The following is a 25,411-nucleotide window of genomic DNA, read 5'->3' as shown; positions in this document are numbered from 1 at the left end:
TTGGGGGGCTGTGGGAGTGGGTTTGAGCGCGGTGGCAGGGAATGGAGGGCTGTGGGGGATGGGTTTGAGCGCTGTTGAAGTAAATGGGGTGCTGTGGGGGTCGGGTTTGAGCGCTGTGGCAAGGAATGCGGGGCTGTGGGGGATGGGTTTGAGAACTGTGGAACGGAATGGGGGGCTGTGCGGGATGGGTTTCATTGCTGTGGAAGGGAAAGGAGGGCTGTGGGGGATGGGTTTGAGCACTGTCTCTGGGAATGGGAGGCTGTGGGGGATGGGTTTGAGTGATGTGGCAGGGAACAAGGCGGCTGAGTTGGGACTGTGGGGGATGGGTTAGAGGGCCATGGCATGGAATGGGGGCTCTGGAGGATGGGTTTGAGCACTGTGGCAGGGAATGAGGGGCTCTGGGGATGGGTTTGAGCGCTGTCTCTGCGAATGGGGGCTGTGGGGATGGGTTTGAGCGGTGGCAGGAAGCGAGGCGGCTGTGATGTGGCTGTGGGGATGGGATTGAGAGCTGTGGCAGGGAATGGGGGGCTGTGGGGGATAGGTTTGATTGCTGTGGCAGGAAAAGGTGTGCTGCATGGGTTTGAGCGGTATTGAAGGGAGAAGGCGGCTGTGATTGAGCTGTGGGGGATGAGTTTGAGTGCTGTGGAAGGGAATGGGGGGCTGTGGGGGATGGGATTGAGGGCTGTGGCAGGGAATGGGGGGCTGTGGGGGATGGGTGTCAGTGGTGCGGCACAGAACGAGGTGGTTGTGATGGGTCTGTGGGGGATGGGTTTGAGCGCTGTGGCAGGGAACGAGGTGGCTGTGATGGGGCTGTGGGGGATGGGTTTGAACGCTGGGATTGGGGGATGTGGGGGATGGGTTTGAGTGCTGTGGGAGGGAACGAGGCGGTTGTGTTGGGGCTATGGGGGATGGGTTTGAGGTCTGGGAATGGGGGGCTGTGGGAGATGGGTTTGAGAGCTGTGGCAGAGAATGGGGGTGTCATAGGTCTCACCCCCACTTGGAACTGTTGGGCTCCAATGTGGGGACCCGCATATATTCCCCCCACCCTAAAATCCTAGGGTAGGTCTCCTTGTCGATGCCACCACCTCGGTCAATTTACGTGGGCTGGGACACCCCTGTATTCCCCCTCCCCCTCCTCTTTCCAGAGATGTTCCCTGGGGAAATACAGATCCACTCATAGGAGGGAAACCTCTCCCCTCCCTCTCTCCTAGCCACTGGAAAGAGATACCTGATTCAAACTGCTTGAATCAAACCCAGGAGGAATTCTCTCTTCCCCCTCCCTTCTCTGCCCGGAGATAAGCCTTCTCACCACCGAGAGAGAGTTTCTCAGCCCCCACCCTGTATCCACAGTGGAGGGATTTAATCAAATCTTTATAGAAAGAATTTATTAAAAGAAAAACAAGAAAAATACAGAATCTCTATGAGCCCAAGCTGGACACCCATAGGGTATAACCTTGCTAAGTTCTGGAGAGAATCCTCTCTCCTTCCCAGTACAAACAATACAGGCAGAATTAAGAATAATCAATAACAAACACACAGAATTGCAAACATAGGATTATTAGATGGAGACACAAGGTATCTTTCTAATACTCACTATCTTGACTAGAAGAAATTAGCTCAGAAAGGTGGAAACTTGTAGAGACTTGATTAAATCGTCTGGACTCTTGCAACTCCAAATGGCTAAGAACAATACACACACACACACAGAGAAAAAGTTCCCTCCTAGGAATTTCGAATTCTCTTCCCTGATTGGTCCTCAGGTCAGGTGCCCACCAGGTACCATGTTAACCCTTTACAGGTGGAAACTTAACCCTTAACTAACTATTTATGACAGGGGGGCTGGGGGATGGGTTTGAGAGCTGTGGCAGGGAACGAGACGGGTGTGATGGGGCTGTGGGGGATGGGTTTGAGCGTTCTGGCAGGGTATGGGGGGCTGTGGGTGATTGGTTTGATCGGGGTGGCAGGGAATCGGGGCTGTGGGGGATGGGTTTGATCCGTGTGGCAGGGAATCGGGGCTGTGGGGGATGGGTTTGAGCAGTGTAGAAGGGAATCGGGGTGGGGATGGGTTTGTGCATTCTGGAAGGTAAGGGCGGGCTGTGCGGGATGGGTTTGAGCGCTGTGGAAGGGAACGAGGTGGCTGTGATGGAGCTGAGGGGGATGGGTTTGAGCGCTGTCGCAGGGAATGTGGGGCTGTAGGGGATGGGTTTGTGTTGTGTCAGGAAACAAGGTGGCTGTGATGGGGCTGTGTGGGATCGGTTTCAGCACTCTGGCAGGGACTGGGGGGCTGTGAGGATGGGTTTGAGTGCTGAGGCTGGGACTGGGGGTTGTGGGGGATGGGTTTGAGTGTTGTGGCATGGAACGATGCGGCTGAGATGGGGCTGTGGGGATGGGTTTCTGGGCTGTGGAAGGGAATGGGGGGCTGTGGGGGATGGGTTTGTGCGCTGGGGCATGAATCTCGGAGGATGTGATGGGGCTCAGGTGGATGGATTTGAGCGCTGTGGCAGGGAATGGGGGGCGGTTAAGGGGCTGAGAGGGATGGGTTTCAGGTCCGTGGCAGGGAATGGAGGGCTGTGGGGGATGGCTTTGAGCTCTGGTAAGGTTTGGTGTGCTGTGGGGTATTGGTTTGAGTGCTGTGGCAGGGAATCAGGGGCTATGGTGGTCGGGTTTGAGGGCTGTGGAAGGGAATGGGGGTCTGTGGGGGATGGCGTTGAGTGCTTTTGCAGGAATGGTGTCCTGTGGGGGATGTGTTTGAGGTCTATGGCAGGGAATGGCGGGTTGTGGGGGATGGGTTTCAGGTCTGTGGCAGGGAACAGACGGCAGTGGTGGATGGGTTTGTCCACTGTTCGAGAAAATAAGGTTGCTGTGATGGGGCTCTGGGGGATAGGTTTGAGGGCTATGGCAGGGAATGGGGGGCTGTGGGGGATGGGTTTGAGCGCGGTGGCAGGGAATGGGCCGTTGTGGGGGTGGGTTTCAGTGCTGTGGCAGGGAATGGGGGGCTCTGCAGGTCGGGTTTGAGTGCTCTGGCAGGAATGGGGGACTATTGGCAATGGGTTTGAGGGCTATGGAACGGAATGGGGGGCTGTGGGGGATGGGTTTCATCGCTGTGGAAGGGAATGGGGGGCTGTGGGGGATGGGTTTGAGCGCTGTGGCAGGGAACAAGGCGGCTGAGATGGGGCTGTGGGGTTCGGGTTTGAGGGCTGTGGCAAGGAATGCGGGGCTGGGGGGGATGGGTTTCGGCGCTGTGGCAGGGAATGTTGGGTTGTGGGGGATGGGTTTGTGGGCTGTGGCAGGGAATGGGGGGCTGTGGGGGATGGGTTTGAGGACCATAGCAGGAATGGGGGGCTGTGGGGGATGGGTTTGAGGGCTGTGGCAGGGAATGGGGGGCTGTGCGGGATGCGTTTGAGCACTGTGGCAGGGAGCGAGGCGGCTGTGATGTGGCTGTGGGGGATTGGTTCCGCGCTGTTGCTGTGAATGGGGGGCTCTGCGGAATGGCTTTGAGAGCTGTGGCAGAGTATGGGGCATGTGGGGGATGGGTTGAGCGCTGTGGCAGAGAACGAAGCCGCTGTGATGTGTCTGTGGGGGATGGGTTTGAGGGCTGTGGCAGGGAATGGGGGGCTGTGGGGTATGGGTTTGAGCGCTGTTGCAGTGAATGTGGGGCTATGGGGGATGGGTTTGAGCGGTGTGGCAGGGAGCGAGGCGGCTGTGATGGGGCTGTGGGGGATGGCTTTCAGCGCTGTTGCAGTGACTGGGGGGCGGTGCGGAGGGGGGTTGGGCGCTGTGGGCGGGACTGGGGGGCTGGGGGGGAGGGGTGTGGGGCTGTGGAGGGTCAGTGGCTGTGGTGGAGCACACTGGGTCAGCGCATTCAGCTGTTAACCCAAAGGATGGTGATTTGAGCCCACCCAGGGACAGTACTGACCCTATACTACCTCCTTGGACCCTCAAAGGAACCCTTTTGCCGCTTCAGAGCTGTCCCTGCTGGCCTCAGTGTGTTTAGCTGGTGGCCCGAAGAGTGCACTGGCTGCGACACAAAAATCCATCTCCCAGCAGCCATGCCGGGGGCTCGGGCTTAATCCTCAAGGCCGAGCGCAAAACCCTTCAGCCGGGCATCTTTTGCTCCCTTTCCGCTTCTTCAGCAAGGGAGAAACAGAGGGGACATGCCGGCTCTAAGGGTATGTCTACGGGTAGCGATCGGTTTATCAGGGATCGATAGATCGCTTCCCATCTAGACGTGATCTATCGATCCCCGAACGCGCCCCCGTCAACTCCAGAACTCCACCAGGGCGAGCGGCGGTAGCGGAGTCGACAGGGGGAGCCTTGGTCATCGACGGGGAAGCCATGCAAGGACGGGAGGTAAGTCGAAATAAGAGACTTCGACTTCAGGCAAGCTATTCCCCTAGCTGATGTTGTGTATCTTACATTGACCCCCCGCACCCACCCAGTGTAGGCCAGGCCTAGGAGTGCCTCCCTCCCACTTCCCTCTTGGCTGCTGTGATAAATGTGGGTTGGGGGGTAGCTCCATTTTGTGGACACCCAGCCAGCGAGTTAGCTATATAGTCCCTCTTGGTGGCTGTTCTCTGTTTGGTTTACCTATAAAGGGTTAAAAAAGCCTCCCTGCATACGTAAAAGAAAGGGAGTGGGCCTCTGATCAAAAGAGCCAATGGGAGGGCTTATTAAAAATGGAAATGAAAACCTACCACTCTGATTTGGGAGCAATTTCCACCCCTTTTGCGTCTGTGCAGGTGAGGTAATGAATTGGGCCCGCTGGTTTTTCTCTCGGACTGACCCACCTTGCCCCATCCCAAGATAATCATGGAAAAACAGTGTCTGGGGAGGCAAAGGGCCTGATTCTGATCTCATGTTTGGTGTAAAACAGAAGTAACTCGATGGATGCTAATGTTGGGACATTAGTGTAAATGAGACCAGCATCTATATCTGTGGTTGCCTGGTAAATTTAATTCCCCATTCAGGGCAATTGCTTCCTCCTCCTATTCGCGTAAGGGATTTGCTCCTTAAAATAGGACAAAAGGAAAGGGGAAAGAAATGGTGACTAACAGAATAAGAAGCTTAAGCCTGCAAAGCAGGAAGGTCACATGTAGCCTGGGACGATAATAGCCAAGGTCAGCGAAGAGCAGGGCGCTTGGTGCCAAGGTCACTCAGAGACAGAAAATGAGAGTGTGACGCACTGGGACTGTTCTTACTGTCAGGGCCAGCTCCAGACCCCAGTGCGCATTTTCCCGGCAGGGCGGCAGGCGGCTCCGGCGGACCTTCCGGTCATGCCTGGGCGGAGGTCCACGGAGGCGCGGACCAGGGGACCTCCCGCTGGCATGACTGCGGAGGGTGCGGTAGTCTCGCGGCTCCGATGGACCTCCCGCAGGCATGACTGCGGAGGGTGCGCTAGTCTCGCGGCTCCGGTGGACCTCCCGCAGGCATGACTGCGGAGGGTGCGCTAGTCTCGCGGCTCCGGTGGACCTCCCGCAGGCATGACTGCGGTGGGTGCGCTCGTCGCGCGGCTCCGGTGGACCTCCCGCCGGCATGATGGCGTGCCGCCTGCTGCACCTCATCTATGAAAGCACTGCTCCTGCTCCTTCTCTTCCCTCAAGGGCCCCCCCCTCCATCTTCCACACCCTGTCGCTCGCTGATCTCCTCACCTCCCACCCCTCACTAGCTGACCACCGGACCCTCCGCAGGCACGTCTGCAAGAGGTCCCCCGAAGTCGGGGGACCGGCGACCAGTAGCACGCCCCCTGCGGCGCGCCGCCCTGCTTGGGGCGGCCGCATTCCTAGAGCCGCCCCTGCTTACTGTGGTCTGTGAATGCTGCGTGGGGGGTGTTGGCCTGGAAGAAAGGTCTGCACTGGGAGATGGGAGACTGGCCTTGAGGGAAGATGCCTGAGCATGTAATGTGAGAGCCCAGGAAGGGGTTAGAGGCCAGGTGACACCTCTGCCTGGGAAGCTGAACAAAGGCCTGGCGGAGGAGACCCGGGGGCGTGAGGGGGTTTCCAGGAGCGGGCTGGGGAATGGAGGGACGCACAGCCAGGGGTCTGACCCCCCCAAGGCGGCAGTGGTGCTCCTGGGACCCCAAGATGGATCTAATTGGGGAGGATCCTGTTGTCTGTGCCTGCAAAAACCTGTCTTGGACTGTGTTCCTGTTGTCTAAATAAACCTGCTTTACCGGCTGGCTGAGAGTCATGGTGGGGGTGCAGGGCCTTGACTCCCCCACACTCCGTGACAGAGAGTGACACTCATCTCTTGCTGTTCTGCTTACATATTACTATCTCTCCTTTCAGTTTCCCCTTTTCTCCACCCCCCACCCCCCACACTGTCTCATTAAGAAACAGCTCATCCGCATGGGTCAAGTTTCCTCTCATTCAGACTGCTGCAACTCCACTGAGTTAATACTGATCTTCAACAGTGTGAGTGTGGAAAATCATGCCCCAAATCTCCTGCTAGCAAGAAGAGGTAACCCCTCAGCTGGTGCCATAGCTCCATCAGATCTGCCCCCTAATAGCTTTTCTGGAGGAACGGGAAAGGCCGTTCAATATGGAATAGCAGATCCACAGTCATTTTTGTTAAGGTTAGCACTGCTGTCATGGCAGCCACCCAGGAGGGATGGAAAACAACAGAAGCTTCTGTCTCAGATGCTGCAGGCAGGACACAAGGCCAGCTAGCGCTTTTGGCCCCTGGATCCTGACTCATGCAATGGACTTGGGAGAACATCTCACTGGAGCTTTCTCATTCCCAGAGAGATGCTGCTCACGCTGCTTCAGCCTGTGGTGCCGAGTACAGCGTATAACAGAGCGGAGTCATTTTTATGGCCGGCCAGACTTGGAACAGACTAGAGAGAAAGAAAAAAAGATAAGCTAGTATAGAGAAGTGGGGTGAAATGATGTACCAAGACAGAGACAGCAGGAATCTAAAGCATCAGTGTGACAAAGTGGGGATTTTCCCTTGTTATGGTGTATGTGTGTCTTACCGTTGAGCCTATGTGAATTTTACTGTTTTGCATGAATACTGTGTGTGCCTCAGTTTCCCTGCATGCTGCACTAATACCTCGGTGGTGGGAATAGGGGTGTGACTTTGGTTGAGACCTCTGGGGCAGGTGGGGCTGCTCCAGCTGCCTGCACATATGCTATGACTGGTGCTCTTTGTAACCTGATACCCAGGATGGGGACTACACCCAAGTGACGCCCAGGTAACTTGCCTGGCAAGCAGGACAAAGCCAAGGAGGCAGAGCAATGGGGGGTGCCGGAGGTCGGGTTGTTGGAAGCTAGGCAGTCTGCTTGGGAGGTGTGGTAGAGGGTGTGTCCAGAGCTTCTGGATGGACTTGGCTGAAAGTCACTGATTTCTCTGCTAACAAGTTCTATTCTACCCGCTGCATTCCAGTCAACTAATAAACCTTCTGTTTTCCTAGCTGGCTGAGAGTCACTGCTGACTGCCGAGTTGGGGTGCAGGGCCCCGTCCGGGTGGACTCGCTGCAGGAAGCGCACAGTGTGGAAGGGGATGCTCAGATCCAAGAAGATCATAGAATCATAGAATCATAGAATTAATCTGGCTGCTTCTCTCCATTAATTGTCTCTTGACAGGTCATGATTTCCTCTAATGTTCTAGGTCTTCTAAAATACTTGCTGAATAATTACTATGAACCACTGTTGGTCTCTAGCTCACTTGAGGGCACTTTATTCTGATCACTCAGTGAGAGAGAGGCTGAACACTGAGAGCAGTGTTTCCTCTAATTTGTTATGTCCATGTGCGGAATGAATTTTGTTTTGGGCACAAATATGGAGGTGAGGTGTGACACATCACCTGCATATTGCGCTCCTTACAAATTTCATTCTGCACATGGATGGTGTGTGGCAGCGGTGAGGCTGAAGGGTTTGGAGTGTGGGAGGGGCTCGGTGGGTGAGGGTTGGGGTGCAGGGGGTGCGGACCCGGCTGGGGGTTCACGCTCTGGAGTGGGGCTAGGGATGAGGGTCTCAGCATTGGAGCAGAGGGTAGGGGCGCAGTGGTGTGAGGGCTCCGGCTGGGAGTGCAGGCTCTGGGGTGGGGCTGGGGATAAGGGAGTCAGGGCTGGAGCAGAGGTTGGGTTGCAGGGGTGAGGGCTCTGGGGTGGGGCTGGGAATGAGGAGATTGGGGAGCAGGTTGCCCCAGGGAGAGGACTCCCCTCCAGCCCTCTCTCCCACAGCACCTCAGGGCCAGGTGAGAGGGCACCTGTCTCCAAGCCGCAGCAGCGCCGGTGGGGCTGGGTTGGGACTGGGGAGGGGACAGAATTTATTTTCCAAAGTCAAAAGGAGGAAGGGACGGAGTTATGCTTCAGTTTTTATCTCATAAACTTAAGTCCTGTCTAATCCACAGGACACTATGAGAATAAGACACCATGTCATGTGGTGACATCACAAGAGCAGAGGATGTGAGAACTACAGCAACTGAGAGGGCAGGGATTTAGAGTCAGATTGTTTCAAATGCTGCATTCGTCAGCTGACATTTAACAGCAACGCTTAGCTAACACCATGGAGAAAGGAATTCTCTGCTAAAGATTCAACTTGCCCTTTGGCCAACTCCGCCCCTTCCCTGACCGGAGGTGTGCTCAGAACAGCCTCCCACACACACAAGCCCAGAGCTGGGCACCCAGCACAAAGCCAGGGAGGGGTTGCTTGGCTTGTTTTACTTTTTACTTTGCAGAAGGTTTTTTCAAAAGCATTTTCTGCTCCTGTTCCCCATGGTGAGGAAGCAGATGGTTGTGGGAAGGGAACCTGAGAGTGGTGGAGCCAGGGCAGTCGGGGAGTTGGGGAGGCTGAAGAGGGCAACGGGGGCTGGAGGTGACTGGGGCGATCGGGGAAGGGAACAGTTTGGAGGAGACTGAAGGGGGTGATGGGGGAACGGGACATTTTGGGGGGGGCTAAAGCGGGCAATGGGGGAAGTTGGGGGATGCTGAAAGGGGTGATGGGGGCAGTTGGGGGAGGCTGAAGAGGGTGATGGGGGAAGTTGGGGGAGGCTGAAGGGGGCGATGGGGGAAGTTGTGGGAGGCTAAAGGGGGCAATGGGTTGAAGGAGGCCGGGGCAGAGAGGCAGTTGGGGGGCTGCTCATCCCCACGGGAGGAGGAGGAAGAGGAGCTGCCCTTCTTTCTGAAGCTGTTTCCTGTTAGAACTTGCAACTTCACTGTTCCTGAGCAGGGTCCTGTGATGAAAAGGGAACTAGAGAGATTCGTGGTCCTGCTTTCAGCAGGGGGTTAGGCTGGATGATCTCCTGAGGTCTCTTCCAACCCTAATTGTCTATGATTCTGTGTTTCTGTGGAGGACAGGTCCATCAGTGGCTATGGGCCAGGGTGGGCAGGGATGGTGCCCCTAACCTCTGTCTGTCAGAAGCTGGGAATTGGGCGACAGGGGGTGGCTCACTGGATGTTCCTGTCTGTTCATTCCCTCTGGGGCACCTGGCACCACCCGCTGTTGGTCGACAGGACACTGGGCTAGATGGAGCTTTGGTGTGACCCAGTCTGGCTGTTCTTCTCTTCCAATGCTCTTCTCACATGCTCAGTAACAGCTGCAAGCTGCTGCCCTCATGCACCATCAGAATCTGCTCCCTGCAATCAAAGGCCGGAAAATCCCCCTGAAGGGGGGAAATCGGAGGGGCGGGATGGGCAGAGGGACAAAACTGGGACAGGATCAGGGTTCAGACAGGGCCTGCCCTGCCAGGTAGGTGCAGAAGGGAAACCCCCCAGATAGAGGGAGGCAGAGGGAATAGACGTCCCCACAGATGGGGTGAGCCGGCAGCAGCAGTTCCAAACTAGGGTGTGGTGGATGGTAGAAGGACTCGTGTTCCTCGCAGGATGGTCCCTCTCAGCCCCCCCTCCCCATGGCTGTGGTGTTAAAGGCCCCGCGTGGCCCAGTGCCCAGGCACCACAGCAGTGCTCTATCTAAAATGGTGACTGAGCTGCCAAGGGAGCAGGAGCAGCTCCAGGCCCCAGCACGCCAAGCACGTGCTTGGGAAGCAAGCCAGGGGATCTCTGCTGGTCCGCAGCTTCAGTGGACCCTCCTCAGGCAAGCCGCTGAAGGCAGCCTGCCTGCCGTGCTTGGGGCGACAAAATCCCTCGAGCCGCCCCTGCAAGGGAGACGTGATTCAGGTAAATTGTTTAAACCACTCCCCCCCCCATCATAAAACAAACTGATGATCATCAGTTCATCCCTTCCCCACTGAACTGCCCAGTGCCTGGCTCGGAGGTAGAGACAGGAGGAGAGAGACAAGGGTTAGATTTCAGCATCTCCAGGTAGGTCCCACGGCTCCAGTTGCCCCAACAAACACTGCGGAATTTTAATTTGTAGCTGCAGGCCAGCTTTAGGGCTATTCCACCAATTCCCCCGAATTGGGACCCACGCCTAAGGGCCCCGTGCAGTAAGAATCCCTTCCCTGGCTAGAGGCGCCTCTTTAATTTTTACTCACCCGGCAGCGCTCTGGGTCTTCAGGGGCATGTCGGCGGCGGGTCCTTCACCCGCTCCGAGTCTTCGGCGGCACTTTGGCGGCGGGTCCTTCAGTGCCGCCGAAGAACTGGAGTGAGTGAAGAACCCACCACCAAAGTGCCATCAAAGACTCGGAGCACCGCCCGGTGAGTACAAGCCCCACGTGTTTTTTTAACGTGTTTTTTTTTTTAGTCATCCCTGCCAGGGCCCCATCGAAACTGTTCGAATTGGGCCCTTCACTTCCTAAAGCCGGCCCTGTGTCCTACCCTTCCTCCCTGAGCCAGCTCCAGTCTCCCCAACTCCCTCCAGTCCCTCCTCTCTGCTCAGCCCCTTTCCCCGGCCAGGAGGTCACCTGATCTCTTTGTCTGCAACACCTTCAGTTGACACCTTTGCAGAGGAGGGGCCCAGGCCAGCCGTTGCTAGGAGACAGAGTGTCGGGCATTTAGGTGCACTGGCCTCTTGCTTTGCTAGATACTTAAAACTGCATAGGGGACACTGAGGCACCAACACAGCATTCACAGACCCCAGTAGGAACAGTCCACCTTTGTCACAAGGGTTGCGGAGCCCTAGCAGGGGTGATGCCGGGAGAGCAGGACCGCGGGGTTGGGGGCTCTGTCCGGGTAGCGGGCTCTCTCCAGGGTGTCCGGGCACCGGGCGCGGAGTTGTGGGGCTCCTGCCGGGAGAGCGGGACCACAGGGTGACGGGATCTGGCTGGGGTGTCGGGGTCCTGGGGCTCCAGCGAGGAGAGTGGGCCTGCGGAGTTGCGTGGGGTCTGGCGGGGGAGCGGGACCGCGGGCTTGCGGGGTTCTGGCCGTGGGAGCGGATCCGCGGGACTTGCCGCGCTCAGCTGGGACAGCCGGATCGCTGGGATGCGGAGCTCCGGCCGGGGGAGCGGCACCAAGGAGTTGCGGGGCTGCTGCCAGGAGAGCGGGGCTCCATTGTTGCGGGCTCCTGCCAGAAGAGTGGGGGTGCGTGGTTGCCGGGGGATCGCGGTTTTGCGGGGCTCCGCTCCGGTGAGTGGGGCTGCAGGGTTGTGGGGCTCTGAGTGGAGAGAGTGGTTGCTGCACTTGGTCTGGGGAGTGGGACCGCGGGGTTGCAGGGCTCCTGCCGGGAGAGCAGGACCCAGTGTTGCGGGGCTCGGTCTGCGTTAGCCGGGCTCTGTCTGGTTTGGCGGGGCTCTGTCCAGCGTGTCGGTGCCCCGGGGCTCCGGCGGCGAGAGTAGGTCTGGGGAGTTGCGGACTCCAGCCGGGTGAGCGGGACTACGGGGTGGCAGGGCTCTGGCCGGGAGAGCGGGGCTGCGGGGTTGCCGTGCTCCGGTCGGGGAAATGGAGCCGCGGGACTTGCCGCGCTCGGCCGAGATAGCGGGATCGCGGGGATGCGGAGGTCCGGCCGGAGATGCGGGACCAAGGGGTTGCGGAGATCCGGCCGGGAGCACGGGTCTGCTGGGTTGCGGGGCTCCTGCCGGGAGAGCGGGGCTGCCGGGTTACGGGGTTCCGGCCAGAGTGCGGGGTTGCGAGCCTCTGACCGAGAGAACGGGGCTGCAGGGTTGCCGGGCTCCGGTCCGGCGACTGGGGGTGGAGGGTTGCGGGGCTCCGGGACAAGAGAGTGGGGCTGCGGGGTTTCTGTACTTGGGCGGGGGAGCGGGACCGCGGGGTTGTGGGGCTCCGGCTGGGAGCTCTGAAGTTGCGAGGTTCTGGCCGGGGGAGAGGGCCGCGGGGATGTGGAGCTACAGCCGGAGGAGAGGGAGAAAGGGGTTGCGGAGCTTGGTCCCGGAGAGCGAGACAATACTGTACCTGTCGCCTACGGTGAAGTCTTACTAATGTGGGACAGCCCGAGAAGAGGGTCTCTGCGACATTTATTGTGGAGATGCACGAAATAGATGTGGTTCTGAAGAGAGACAACTAAGAGGGTTTTGTCAGCAAAATAGAGTATGGCTGAGCACGTAGCCGGGAAGAGTTCAGAGAGCGCCTGAGGACAAGAAGACTGGGCACACCTCTTCTGAAACGGTGCCGAGCCCTGCTGTAGCCAGTCTTATTGCACGACAGAGAGAGTTTTTCCTAGAAACCAGCAGAGGGTGCTGTTGCCTTGTCAAGGCTCTTTCCTTGAGGCTTTTTGAAAAAGCTCCGGTGAAGTAGTTTATTTTTCAAGAGCGCTATGCTAAATGGACTAGAAAAATGCCACGAAATGAGCTGCCCGGGGAGCGGGCGCGTACGGAGGGTCGCGCGCCGGCCGGAGGAGCGTGGATCCCGCTCCCTCGGTGGGTCCGCGGGGTCCAGAACCTAGAAAAGACTTTACAAAAGAGGTGATCCATTCTAATTCTCTCCGAAGGAACGGAGCAGGCTAGAAACACTACTATAGCGACTCATTGAACTAGTCACTGCCACACATGGACTTCTTGTCCTCAGGCGCTCTCTGAACTCTTCCCGGCTACGTGCTCAGCCATAGTAATTATTCAGCAAGTATTTTAGAAGACCTAGAACATTAGAGGAAATCACGACCTGTCAAGAGACAATTAATGGAGAGAAGCAGCCAGATTAATTCTATGATTCTATGATTCTATGATCTTCTTGGATCTGAGAATCCCCTTCCACACTGTGCGCTTCCTGCAGCGAGTCCACCCGGATGGGGCCCTGCACCCCAACTCGGCAGTCAGCAGTGACTCTCAGCCAGCTAGGAAAACAGAAGGTTTATTAGTTGACTGGAATGCAGCGGGTAGAATAGAACTTGTTAGCAGAGAAATCAGTGACTTTCAGCCAAGTCCAACCAGAAGCTCTGGACACACCCTCTACCACACCTCCCAAGCAGACTGCCTAGCTTCCAACAACCCGACCTCCGGCACCCCCCATTGCTCTGCCTCCTTGGCTTTGTCCTGCTTGCCAGGCAAGTTACCTGGGCGTCACTTGGGTGTAGTCCCCATCCTGGGTATCAGGTTACAAAGAGCACCAGTCATAGCATATGTGCAGGCAGCTGGAGCAGCCCCACCTGCCCCAGAGGTCTCAACCAAAGTCACACACCCCTATTCCCACCACCGAGGTATTAGTGCAGCATGCAGGGAAACTGAGGCACACACAGTATTCATGCAAAACAGTAAAATTCACATAGGCTCAACAGTAAGACACACATACACCATAACAAGGGAAAATCCCCACTTTGTCACACTGATGCTTTAGATTCCTGCTGTCTCTGTCTTGGTACATCATTTCACCCCACTTCTCTATACTAGCTTATCTTTTTTTCTTTCTCTCTAGTCTGTTCCAAGTCTGGCCGGCCATAAAAATGACTCCGCTCTGTTATACGCTGTACTCGGCACCACAGGCTGAAGCAGCGTGAGCAGCATCTCTCTGGGAATGAGAAAGCTCCAGTGAGATGTTCTCCCAAGTCCATTGCATGAGTCAGGATCCAGGGGCCGAAAGCACTAGCTGGCCTTGTGTCCTGCCTGCAGCATCTGAGACAGAAGCTTCTGTTGTTTTCCATCCCTCCTGTGTGGCTGCCATGACAGCAGTGCTAACCTTAACAAAAATGACTGTGGATCTGCTATTCCATATTGAACGGCCTTTCCCGTTCCTCCAGAAAAGCTATTAGGGGGCAGATCTGATGGAGCTATGGCACCAGCTGAGGGGTTGCCTCTTCTTGCTAGCAGGAGATTTGGGGCATGATTTTCCACACTCACACTGTTGAAGATCAGTATTAACTCAGTGGAGTTGCAGCAGTCTGAATGAGAGGAAACTTGACCCATGCAGATGAGCTGTTTCTTAATGAGACAGGGTGGAGGGTGGGGGGTGGAGAAAAGGGGAAACTGAAAGGAAGATAGTAATATGTAAGCAGAACAGCAAGAGATGAGTGTCAATCTCTGTCACGGAGTGTGGGGGAGTCAAGGCCCTGCACCCCCACCATGACTCTCAGCCAGCCGGTAAAGCAGGTTTATTTAGACGACAGGAACACAGTCCAAGACAGGTTTTTGCAGGCACAGACAACAGGATCCTCCCCAATTAGATCCATCTTGGGGTCCCAGGAGCACCACTGCCGCCTTGGGGGGGTGAGACCCCTGTCTGTGCTTCCCTCCATTCCCCAGCCAGCTCCTGAAAACCCCCTCACTCCCCAGTGTCTCCTCCGCCAGGCCTTTGTTCAGCTTCCCAGGCAGAGGTGTCACCTGGCCTCTAACCCCTTCCTGGGTTCTCACATTACATGCTCAGGCATCTTCCCTCAAGGCCAGTCTCCCATTTCCCAGTGCAGACCTTTCTTCCAGGCCAACACCCCCCACGCAGCATTCACAGACCACAGTAAGCAGGGGCGGCTCTAGGAATGCGGCCGCCCCAAGCAGGGCGGCGCGCCGCAGGGGGCGTGCTACTGGTCGCCGGTCCCCCGACTTCGGGGGACCTCTTGCAGACGTGCCTGCGGAGGGTCCGGTGGTCAGCTGGTGGGGGGAGGGAGGTGAGGAGATCAGCGAGCGACAGGGTGGGGAAGATGGGGAGGGGGGCCCTTGAGGGAAGAGAAGGAGCAGGAGCAGTGCTTTCATAGATGAGGTGCAGCAGGGGGCAAGCCATCATGGCTGCGGGAGGTCCACCGGAGCCGCGAGACTAGCGCACCCTCCGCAGTCATGCCTGCGGGAGGTCCACCGGAGCCGCGAGACTACTGCACCCTCCGCAGTCATGCCTGCGGGAGGTCCGCTGGTCCCGCGCCTCCGGTGGACTTCCCGCAGGCATGACCGTGGAAGGTCCGCCGGAGCCGCCTGCCGCCCTGCCGGGAAAATGCGCACTGGGGTCTGGAGCTGGCCCTGACAGTAAGAACAGTCCCAGTGCGTCACACTCTCATTTTCTGTCTCTGAGTGACCTTGGCACCAAGCGCCCTGCTCTTCGCTGACCTTGGCTATTATCGTCCCAAGCTTTGCAGGCTTAAGCTTCTTATTCTGTTAGTCACCATTTCTTTCCCCTTTCCTTTTGTCCTATTTTAAGGAGCAAATCCCTTACGCGAATAGGAGGAGGAAGCAATTGCCCTGAATGGGGAATTAAATTTACCAGGCAACCACAGATATAGATGCTGGTCTCATTTACACTAATGTCCCAACATTGGCATCCATCGAGTTACTCCTGTTTTACACCAAACATGAGATCAGAATCAGGCCCTTTGTCTCCCCAGACACTGTTTTTCCATGATTATCTTGGGATGGGGCAAGGTGGGTCAGTCCGAGAGAAAAACCAGCGGGCCCAATTCATTACCTCACCTGCACAGACGCAAAAGGGGTGGAAATTGCTCCCAAATCAGAGTGGTAGGTTTTCATTTCCATTTTTAATAAGCCCTCCCATTGGCTCTTTTGATCAGAGGCCCACTCCCTTTCTTTTACGTATGCAGGGAGGCTTTTTTAACCCTTTACAGGTAAACCAAACAGAGAACAGCCACCAAGAGGGACTATATAGCTAACTGGCTGGCTGGGTGTCCACAAAATGGAGCTACCCCCCAACCCACATTTATCACAGCAGCCAAGAGGGAAGTGGGAGGAGGCACTCCTAGGCCTGGCCTACACTGGGTGGGGGGGGGTCGATGTAAGATACACAACTTCAGCTAGGGGAATAGCTTGCCTGAAGTCGAAGTCTCTTATTTCGACTTACCTCCCGTCCTTGCGTGGCTCCCCCGTCGACGACCGAGGCTCCCCCTGTCGTCTCCGCTACCGCCGCTCGCCCTGGTGGAGTTCTGGAGTTGAGGGGGGCGTGTTCGGGGATCGATAGATCGCGTCTAGATGGGAAGCGATCTATCGATCCCTGATAAACCGATCGCTACCCGTAGACATACCCTTAGAGCCGGCATGTCCCCTCTGTTTCTCCCTTGCTGAAGAAGCGGAAAGGGAGCAAAAGATGCCCGGCTGAAGGGTTTTGCGCTCGGCCTTGAGGATTAAGCCCGAGCCCCCGGCATGGCTGCTGGGAGATGGATTTTTGTGTCGCACCCAGTGCACTCTTCGGGCCACCAGCTAAACACACTGAGGTCAGCAGGGACAGCTCTGAAGGGGCAAAAGGGTTCCTTTGAGGGTCCAAGGAGGTAGTATAGGGTCAGTACTGTCCCTGGGTGGGCTCAAATCACCATCCTATGGGTTAACAGCTGAATGCGCTGATCCAGTGTACTCCACCACAGCCACTGACCCCTCCACAGCCCCCAAACCCATCCCCCACAGCCCCCCAGTCCCTCCCACAACGCTCAAACCCATTCCGCACAGCCCTCCATTCACTGCAACAGCGCTCAAACCCATCCCCACATCCCCATTCCCTGCCACAGCCCTCAAACCCATCCCCCACATCCCCATCACAGCCACTTCGTTCCCTGCCACAGCGCTGAAAGCCATCCCCCACAGCTCCCATTCCCTGCCACAGCGCTCAACCCATCCCCCACATCCCCCATACTCTGCCACAGCTCTCAAAGCCATTCCGCAGAGCCCCCCATTCACAGCAACAGCGCGGAAACCAATCCCCCACATCCCCCCAATCCCTGCCACAGCCCTCAAACCCATCCCCCACAGCCCCATCACAGCCGCCTCGCTCCCAGCCACAGTGCTCAAACGCATCCCGCACAGCCCCATTCCCTGCCACAGCCCTCAAACCCATCCCCACAGCCCCCATTCCCTGCTATGGCCCTCAAACCCATCCCCCAACGCCCCCCATTCACTGCAACAGCGCTCAAACCCATCCCCCACACCCCAACATTCCCTGCCACAGCGCCGAAACCCATCCCCCACAGCCCCGCATTCCTTGCCACAGCCCTCAAACCCGAACCCCACAGCCCCATCTCAGCCGCCTTGTTCCCTGCCACAGCGCTCAAACCCATCCCCACAGCCCCCATTCCTTCCACAGCCATGAAACCCATCCCCACAGCCCCCCATTCCGTTCCACAGCCCTCAAACCCATTGCCAATAGTCCCCCATTCCCTGCCAGAGCACTCAAACCCGACCCGCACAGCCCCCCATTCCCTGCCACAGCACTGAAACCCCAGTGCTGCCGGCTCACCCCATCTGTGGGGACGTCTATTCCCTCTGCCTCCCTCTAGCTGGGGGGTTTCCCTTCTGCACCTACCTGGCAGGGCAGCCCCATCTGAACCCCTGATCCTGTCCCAGTTTTGTCCCTCTGCCCATCCCGCCCCTCCGATTTCCCCCCTTCAGGGGGATTTTCCGGCCTTTGATTGCAGGGAGCAGATTCTGATGGTGCGTGAGGGCAGCAGCTTGCAGCTGTTATTGAGCATGTGAGAAGAGCATTGGAAGAGAAGAACAGCCAGACTGGGTCACACCAAAGCTCCATCTAGCCCAGTGTCCTGTCGACCAACAGCGGCCGGTGCCAGGTGCCCCAGAGGGAATGAACAGACAGGAACATCCAGTGAGCCACCCCCTGTCGCCCAATTCCCAGCTTCTGACAGACAGAGGTTAGGGGCACCATCCCTGCCCACCCTGGCCCATAGCCACTGATGGACCTGTCCTCCACAGAAACACAGAATCATAGACAATTAGGGTTGGAAGAGACCTCAGGAGATCATCCAGCCTAACCCCCTGCTGAAAGCAGGACCACGAATCTCTCTAGTTCCCTTTTCATCACAGGACCCTGCTCAGGAACAGTGAAGTTGCAAGTTCTAACAGGAAACAGCTTCAGAAAGAAGGGCAGCTCCTCTTCCTCCTCCCCTCCTGTGGGGATGAGCAGCCCCCCAACTGCCTCTCTGCCCCGGCCTCCTTCAACCCATTGCCCCCTTTAGCCTCCCCCAACTGCCCCCATCGCCCCCTTCAGCCTCCTCCAAACTGTTCCCTTCCCCCAATCGCCCCAGTCACCTCCAGCCCCCCGTTGCCCTCTTCAGCCTCCCCCAACTCCCCCCCCACTGCCCCGGCTCCACCACTCTCAGGTTCCCTTCCCCACAACCATCTGCTTCCTCACCATGGGGAACAGGAGCAGAAAATGCTTTTGAAAAAACCTTCTGCAAAGTAAAAAGTAAAACAAGCCAAGCAACCCCCTCCCTGGCTTTGTGCTGGGTGCCCAGCTCTGGGCTTGTGTGTGTGTGTGCGGGAGGCTGTTCTGAGCACACTCCGGTCAGGGAAGGGGCGGAGTTGGCCGAAGGGGCAAGTTGAATCTTTAGCAGAGAATTCCTTTCTCCATGGTGTTAGCTAAGCGTTGCTGTGAAATGTCAGCCGACGAATGCAGCATTTGAAACAATCTGACTCTAAATCCCCTGCCCTCTCAGTTGCTGTAGTTCTCACATCCTCTGCTCTTGTGATGTCACCACATGACATGGTGTCTTATTCTCATAGTGTCCTGTGGGTTAGACAGGACTTAAGTTTATGAGATAAAAACTGAAGCATAACTCCGTCCCTTCCTCCTTTTGACTTTGGAAAAATAAATTCTGTCCCCTCCCCCAGTCCCAACCCAGCCCCACCGGCGCTGCTGCGGCTTGGAGACAGGTGCCCTCTCACCTGGCCCTGAGCTGCTGTGGGGAGAGAGGGCTCGAGGGGGCAACCTGCTCCCCAATCTACTCATTCCCAGCCCCACCCCAGAGCCCTCACCCCCTGCACCCCAACCCTCTGCTCCAGCCCTGACTCCCTTATCCCCAGCCCCACCCCAGAGCCTGCACTCCCAGCCGGAGCCCTCACACCACTGCGCCCCTACCCTCTGCTCCAATGCTGAGACCCTCATCCCTAGCCCCACTCCAGAGCGTGCACCCCCAGCCGGATCCTCACCCCCCCTGCACCCCAACCCTCACCCCCCGAGCCCCTCCCACACTCCAAACCCTTCAGCCTCACCCCTGCCACACACCATCCATGTGCAGAATGAATTTTGTAAGGAGCGCAATATGCAGGTGATGTGTCACACCTCACCTCCATATTTGTGCCCAAAACAAAATTCATTCCGCACATGGACATAACAAATTAGAGGAAACACTGCTCTCAGTGTTCAGCCTCTCTCTCACTCTTGAATTTCATACATTGAGTGATCAGAATAAAGTGCCCTCAAGTGAGCTAGAGACCAACAGTGGTTCATAGTAAGTATTTTAGATGGGGGATGGGTTTGAGCATTCTGGCAGGGTATGGGGGGCTGTGGGTGATGGGTTTGATCGGTGTGGCAGGGAATCGGGGCTGTGGGGGATGGGTTTGAGCGGTGTAGAAGGGAATCGGGGTGTGGGGGATGGGTTTGAGCATTGTGGAAGGGAATGGCGGGATGTGCGGGATGGGTTTGAGCGCTGTGGAAGGGAACGAGGTGGCTGTGATGGAGCTGTTGCCGCACAAAAAGGCCTGAGGCTATAGCAACAGTGATTCGTTGCCCGGAGTGCCTCGCTCCAATTAGACACACCAGGGTTGAGAAGCAAAAAAAGTTTATTTGAGATCTCAAAGCACGTGCTCGGAGACACAGAAAGGTCTCAGATCAAGCACACCTCATACAAGCAGCTCTCTGTCTTTATACATGATTTTAGCTAAGCATGTCTATTACCCCCAATGCCCAGCTCCTCCTTCCCCCCCCCTTCTCCCTCCTTTCTAGTTCCCATACATCAAGCACATTATGAAGCAGCAATTATATTGAGCTGGTTAAATCATACTTGGCAAAAAAACATATTATCTCGTTAGTAACTTTTCTTGACCGGTCATTCTGTTTCACTCCCTTTAGCCAGGTGCAAGCAGGCTGTATAATTGCCTCCTGGTACTGATAACTAGTTGCCACACATTCCATTCTTTCCATCTAGCCTGTGGGGTTAATTACAGTTTAAACATGGAAGCGGCTTGGACAAGCAGAGGCCTAATACAGGGAGCCTTCATTGGCACTGTCATTTTCCACCCCTCTGTCAACACTGGGTCATGCCTGGTGCCACCAACAATTCCCTCCTTTGAGAATACTCAACAAACCTTTGGCTGAGTGTTCTCATATACTGTGGACAAAACGTAATTGAGTTCTATGGAGCTGGGGCTGTCAATGAGAGGGTACATAGGGACCTTCGGGGCACGGGGGGTACAAAGTTTACGGAGGAGCAGTTAGAGAGATTAAACTCTTGGGCAAAGCAAATCTTCAGGTTCTCATACGTATTTGACTCTAATTTGTTAGGGACTCCCCTCCATCCCGCATGTGCCTGGGGAGAAACGGGAGTTAACGAGAGGTCGCCATGGAGTGTGGAGCTTCCAGGTGATCTGTAGAACATCCGAAATCCCCTGAATGACTTGCGATGTGAAGTGTGTTCCATTGTCAGATTCCATCCACTGGGGGAGTCCAAAGCGAGGAATGATCTCCTTGACAAACTTGAGAGCCACTGTTCTGGCAGTGTTGTTTCGGCATGGGAAGGCTTCAGGCCATCCGCTGAATCGATCCACCATGACAAGGAGGTATCTGAACCCTTGGGTCCGGGGGAACTCAGTGAAGTCTACTTGCCACACCAATCCTGGCCCTGGGGTAGGTTCCAGAGTGGCTGGTGGCACTGACACTCCTGGTTGAGGGTTGTTCTTTTGACAGACTAAACACTCAGCCTGTACCTGGGAAGCCAGGGGTCTTAATCCAGAGGTTAGAAAATACTTATTCATAAGCTGGGTGAGAGCCTCCCTTCCAGCGTGAGTGGTCTGATGTAGTTTCTGTAGTACTGGCCGTATTAGGCTTTTAGGTAGGAGGATTTTTCCTTCTGTGGAGTGGAGCCATCCCTCCTTTTCCTGGAGCCCAAGGGAGTCGGCCAGATTCCTTTCTTCACGAGAGTACTGAGGGGCTGGGAGCTCACCCACTGATGGGATGAGGGCATGCACATGGGCCTCCTCAGCTTCCAATGGTTCCAGGGTGGCAGCCCGCTTGGCTTCCCTGTCGGCCCTGGCGTTGCCCTTGGCTACGTCCTGGTCTTCTCGTTGATGAGCTTTGCAGTGCACCACTGCTACCTCTGAGGGGAGCTGCACCGCTTCCAGAAGCCGGAGAATCTGTGTCCCATGCTTGACCGGGGACCCCTGAGCTGTAAGCATTCCCCTTTGTTTCCACAGACCTGCATGAGCCAGAGACCACCCTTAGTGTCCAGCAGGGCTTGAACCATATGAGGGGTATACACCTGCACAGTCCCCCCCAAAGTCAGTTTCTCTGCTTCACCAAGCACTAGGGCAGTTGCCGCGACAGCTCGCAAGCAAGCTGGCCACCCCTTGGCAACTTGATCCAGTTGTTTAGAGAAATATGCCACAGGACGTTTCCAAGTGCCTAATAATTGAGTAAGCACTCCCAGGGCTACTCCTTTTCTTTCATGCACATACAGTTGAAACGGCTTAGAAAGGTCAGGCAGGTCGAGTGCCGGAGCTTTCATTAGCTTTCTCTTTAATAATTTAAATGCCTTGTCAGCTTCTGAGGACCAGTGAAAGGGATCGTGATCCATTCCCTTAACACATTCATACAAGGGCTTAGCCCACAGTCCAAACTCTGGGATCCATATTCTGCAAAAGCCTGCCATGCCCAGAAAAGCCCTGAGCTGTTTACGATTGCTTGGGACAGGAATTTGACAGATTGCTTCCTTCCTCTCATTTGAAAGCTGTCTCTCCCCCTGTCTTATGTGAAATCCTCAGTACTGTACTTCTGAGAGGGCAATTTGAGCCTTGCTCTGAGCTACCCGGTATCCTCTGAGTCCAACAAAGTTCAGGAGGCTCACAGTAGCGTGGAGGCAAGGGGTTAATCCCACCGCCCCTATTAACAGGTCGTCAACATACTGCAGGAGGAGAATCCCGTCCGGAGTATTCCACTCCTCCAGGTCTTTGGCCAGAGCCTGGCCGAAAAGCGTAAGGGAGTTCTGCAAAGCTGCTTCCGCTCAAACCCATCCCCCACAGCCCCCGATTCCCTGCCACACCGATCAAACCCATCACCCACAGCCCCCCATACCCTGCCAGAGCGCTCAAACCCATCCCCCAAAGCCCCATCAAACCCGTCTCGTTCCCTGCCACAGCTCTCAAACCCATCACCCAACCCACCATTCTCCACCACAGCTCTCAAAGCCATACCCCGCAGCCCCCCATTCCCAGACCTCAAACCCATCCCCCACAGCCCCAACACAACCGCCTCGTTCCCTGCCACAGCACTCAAACCCATACGCCACAGCTCTCCATTCCCTGCCGAACGGGGGAGAGATGTGCTGGAGCAGGGGCTGTCTGTGTGGGGGTTGGGAGAGACGGGGAGGACTTTAGGTGAAGGACAGGTATTCGGCCTGTAACCTGAGCTAGGCACAGGTGAGGAGAGGTCAACACCTCTGCCCGGGGAGCTAGACAAAGGAGAGAGCCGAGTGGAGAGGAGGAGTCAGTTTCGGTTTGGGGCTGGGTGGTGGGAGTTCAGGGAATCCTACACTGGGATCCAAGCGCCCTGAACCCCAGAAGGGCCAGATTGAGAGGTCCTGGCTCTGAACACTAGCTCTGCTGTAGCCTGTGCTCCTGTTGTTCAATAAACCTTCTGTTTTACAGGCTGGCTGAGAGTCCCTGTGAGTCCCAGGAAGAGGGGTGCAGGGCCGGACTCGCCCACACTGCGTGACAGTCTCCAACACCTTCAGTTGGCACCTTTGCAGAGGAGGGGCCCAGGCCATCAGTTGCTAGGAGACAGAGTGTCAGGCATTTAGGTGCACTGGTCTCTTGCTTTGCTAGATACTTAAGAACTGCATAGGGGACACTGAGGCACCAACACAGCATTCACAGACCCCCAGTAAGACCAGGCCCCCTTCGTCACATCTCTCCCCCCTTTGAGACCGAACTGCTTCAGCCTGTGGTGCTGAGTACAGCGTATAACAGAGCGGAGTCATTTTTATGGCCGGCCAGACTTGGAACAGACTAGAGAGAAAGAAAAAAAGATAAGCTAGTATAGAGAAGTGGGGTGAAATGATGTACCAAGACAGAGACAGCAGGAATCTAAAGCATCAGTGTGACAAAGTGGGGATTTTCCCTTGTTATGGTGTATGTGTGTCTTACTGTTGAGCCTATGTGAATTTTACTGTTTTGCATGAATACTGTGTGTGCCTCAGTTTCCCTGCATGCTGCACTAATACCTCGGTGGTGGGAATAGGGGTGTGTGACTTTGGTTGAGACCTCTGGGGCAGGTGGGGCTGCTCCAGCTGCCTGCACATATGCTATGACTGGTGCTCTTTGTAACCTGATACCCAGGATGGGGACTACACCCAAGTGACGCCCAGGTAACTTGCCTGGCAAGCAGGACAAAGCCAAGGAGGCAGAGCAATGGGGGGTGCCGGAGGTCTGGTTGTTGGAAGCTAGGCAGTCTGCTTGGGAGGTGTGGTAGAGGGTGTGTCCAGAGCTTCTGGATGGACTTGGCTGAAAGTCACTGATTTCTCTGCTAACAAGTTCTATTCTACCCGCTGCATTCCAGTCAACTAATAAACCTTCTGTTTTACTAGCTGGCTGAGAGTCACTGATGACTGCCGAGTTGGGGTGCAGGGCCCCGTCCGGGTGGACTCGCTGCAGGAAGCGCACAGTGTGGAAGGGGATGCTCAGATCCAGGAAGATCATAGAATCATAGAATCATAGAATTAATCTGGCTGCTTCTCTCCATTAATTGTCTCTTGGCAGGTCGTGATTTCCTCTAATGCTCTAGGTCTTCTAAAATACTTGCTGAATAATTACTATGAACCACTGTTGGTCTCTAGCTCACTTGAGGGCACTTTATTCTGATCACTCAATGTATGAAATTCAAGAGTGGGAGAGAGGCTGAACACTGAGAGCAGTGTTTCCTCTAATTTGTTATGTCCATGTGCGGAATGAATTTTGTTTTGGGCACAAATATGGAGGTGAGGTGTGACACATCACCTGCATATTGCGCTCCTTACAAAATTCATTCTGCACATGGATGGTGTGTGGCAGGGGTGAAGCTGAAGGGTTTGGAGTGTGGGAGGGGCTCGGGGGGTGAGGTTGGGGTGCAGGGGTGAGGATCCGGCTGGGGGTGCACGCTCTGGAGTGGGGCTAGGGATGAGGGTCTCAGCATTGGAGCAGAGGGTAGGGGCGCAGTGGTGTGAGGGCTCCGGCTGGGAGTGCAGGCTCTGGGGTGGGGCTGGGGATAAGGGAGTCAGGGCTGGAGCAGAGGGTTGGGGTGCAGGGGGTGAGGGCTCTGGGGTGGGGCTGGGAATGAGGAGATTGGGGAGCAGGTTGCCCCAGGGAGAGAGGACTCCCTCCAGCCCTCTCTCCCCACAGCAGCTCAGGGCCAGGTGAGAGGGCACCTGTCTCCAAGCCGCAGCAGCGCCGGTGGGGCTGGGTTGGGACTGGGGGAGGGGACAGAATTTATTTTTCCAAAGTCAAAAGGAGGAAGGGACGGAGTTATGCTTCAGTTTTTATCTCATAAACTTAAGTCCTGTCTAACCCACAGGACACTATGAGAATAAGACACCATGTCATGTGGTGACATCACAAGAGCAGAGGATGTGAGAACTACAGCAACTGAGAGGGCAGGGGATTTAGAATCAGATTGTTTGAAATGCTGCATTCGTCGGCTGACATTTAACAGCAACGCTTAGCTAACACCATGGAGAAAGGAATTCTCTGCTAAAGATTCAACTTGCCCCTTTGGCCAACTCCGCCCCTTCCCTGACCGGAGTGTGCTCAGAACAGCCTCCCCCCCCCCCCACAAGCCCAGAGCTGGGCACCCAGCACAAAGCCAGGGAGGGGGTTGCTTGGCTTGTTTTACTTTTTACTTTGCAGAAGGTTTTTTCACAAGCATTTTCTGCTCCTGTTCCCCATGGTGAGGAAGCAGATTGTTGTGGGGAAGGGAACCTGAGAGTGGTGGAGCTGGGGCAGTGGGGGGGGGGAGTTGGGGGAGGCTGAAGAGGGCAACGGGGGGCTGGAGGTGACTGGGGCGATCGGGGGAAGGGAACAGTTTGGAGGAGGCTAAAGGGGGCGATGGGGGCAGTTGGGGGAGGCTAAAGGGGGCAATGGGTTGAAGGAGGCCGGGGCAGAGAGGCGGTTGGGGGGCTGCTCATCCCCACGGGAGGGGAGGAGGAAGAGGAGCTGCCCTTCTTTCTGAAGC

The sequence above is a fragment of the Mauremys reevesii genome, linkage group 17 (genome assembly GCF_016161935.1).
Source record: "Mauremys reevesii isolate NIE-2019 linkage group 17, ASM1616193v1, whole genome shotgun sequence".
In the NCBI taxonomy this organism is placed as follows: Eukaryota; Metazoa; Chordata; order Testudines; family Geoemydidae; genus Mauremys; species Mauremys reevesii.
Note: the sequence above shows the minus strand (reverse complement) of the source record.